Genomic DNA, 2,383 nt, shown 5'->3' on the forward strand with positions numbered 1-2,383 from the left:
TTGCTTTCGGCGATGGAAGCGGTACGAGCGAGGTCCCTATTCCGGACGTTGATAATTTCTTCTCTGGTCTTCCGTCGGGCTTTGATGCTCCTCCGGCCACGAGCGAGTCGGGGAGGCCGAAAATCGTCGCGGAAGGATCTCATATCATTAACGGGGTATAAATTTTAAGAATCCTGACGATCGTTATTATTACTTTTTTTACCAATAACGTGTGAATCGGTTTTATAGGGTTTGAACTTTCTTGGATCGGCCATTGAGGCGAGCCATAGAGAGGCCATGATCTATCGCTTTAATGCGGAGAAGGCGGAAAAGGATCTTGCTCGCATGCGAGACGAGATGCTGGCGCGAGACGCTCAACTCGCTCGTGATCATGCCAGGGCTGTTCGTAGGGCGGAACGGAAGGGCAAGAGAGAAATTGTCGAGGTGATGAAGACTCGCGCTTCCCAATTCCAGGTTGAGTACGGGAATCTTAAGGGCGCTTTCAGCTCGCTGGGCGACTTCTGTGAATGTCGCGGCTCCGTCGGGAGCCTTTGGAAGACGCAGGAAGATGATTACGTTTTCGAGAGGGAGATGGAGTTAATGAAGGGTGGCATGAAGGATCATGCTCAAGCTGAGGCAACCATTCCTCCGATCGATGGGAAGATTCAGGGATTCTGGGATCCCATCCTAGTTTCCCCTGATACCGTAGAAACAACGACTGATTTTGCTGGTGACGATGCGGAAGCGAACTTTCCCGCGGATGCATTCGGAGCTTCCTTGTCCGGAAATTTTAACTTTGATCTGTGAGCGTATTGATAGGAAGGAGTTTTTCCCTTTATCTAGTATTTAGCGGCCGAGTGTGGCCTTTGTTCATATATGTCTGGCCGAGTGTGGCCTTCGAACTTTGTATGGGCCTATTTTGGGCTTTTTTGTCGGGACCGGCCGTTTGTGATTCCAGAGACAATTTTTAAGCCAACTGGAAGTGCTAGACCAAAATTTCGGATTTTTATTGTAGCGCGCTTTCGTCCTTGTGTTGGACGTTTGAAGATCAAAAGAGTGATCAAGTTTCGGTTGTTTAAGACGGCTGATGTGTTCGTCGGGGCCAATCGACGAGCGGAGTGTAAGATTTGTAGTGGTTGCGTTCAGACGATTTGTTCGTATCATCTCTATTTTTAACTTGGCGACGTCTCGCAGTTATTTCAAAGACTATACGTATATGTTTGGTGCTGAAGTGATATTGTTTTGTGATTTTGTCTTAAAAAGGAGCGACGCATATTGATCGTAAAAATTTTCGAAATCTTTATAGAATTCGATTACAATGACGCATCTTTTCCTATGTGGGAGTATACGAGTATACGCACCCACTCCCCCCCTTTTTAGAGAGGGGGATAGCTGAGCTCGTCTTTCGACGAGCTGCCTACGTACCCCTTTCAAGGATCAAGCCATCTCGTAGTTCTGTTTAATGCCGCGAGCGTTTTCACTCGGCGGTTGTTGCTGTGCTGACCGCCTTGATCGAGATGATCGTGGCTGGGTCAGTGTTCTCTTTCGGATTTTCCAGTTGAGTTGTAGTGTCGGCTTCGGACTCATGTTGAGTTTCGACACCCGAAGCGCCTGCGTCAGCAGACGATGTTAAATTGTCTTTTATCAAAACGTTGTTGGTCGAAGATTTATCAATCTTCGTGCGTTTGCGAATTGCCGTTGTAGAGGTTGTCATCTGTCTTAACTTGTGTTCCGCGAGGAAGCACAGTCCCGACTGTTTCTGACATCCCCAGATAGCTGCGACTCCGTTTGGGGTCGGGAATTTGACGCCCAGGTGGTACGTCGATGGAACGGCTTGCATAGCGTTGAGCCATGGGGTTCCCATGATCACGTTGTAGATGGCAGGATGATCGACTACCGCGAACTCGACGATTTTTGTGATCTGCTTGGCCATGATTGGTAGCTGGATCGATCCTAGGGTCATCGATACTTTGCCCGAAAAGCCCGTGAGCGGTTTCGGAGTTGGAGTTACTTCTCCGAGTTCGATGCTCATCCGATTGAGAGTGTCGTGGAAGATTACATTGACCGTGCTTCCTGTGTCAATGGGTACTCTTCCGACTTCCAGATCTCGTATGACGAGGTCTATGACGAGCAGGTCGCAGTGAGGCTAATCGATCCCGCCGACTTCCTCCTTTGTGAAGGTGATTGAGCAGTTCTGATCATCTCGGGTAGGAGACCATGTAGGACAGTTTGCGCTTGACTCCACCTTCCGCTGGTAAGCCTTGATGGACGAAACCGTATCGTTGCACAATTGCGATCCTCCGATGATCATGTTGACCCTACGACGATTGCTATCGTTCCCTTTATCGTCTGGTCTCCTGCCGCGTTTATCCCCAGATTGGTTTCTTTGGGGAGATCTCTTCGG

The sequence above is a fragment of the Brassica oleracea genome, chromosome C2 (genome assembly GCF_000695525.1).
Source record: "Brassica oleracea var. oleracea cultivar TO1000 chromosome C2, BOL, whole genome shotgun sequence".
Classification (NCBI taxonomy): domain Eukaryota; kingdom Viridiplantae; phylum Streptophyta; class Magnoliopsida; order Brassicales; family Brassicaceae; genus Brassica; species Brassica oleracea.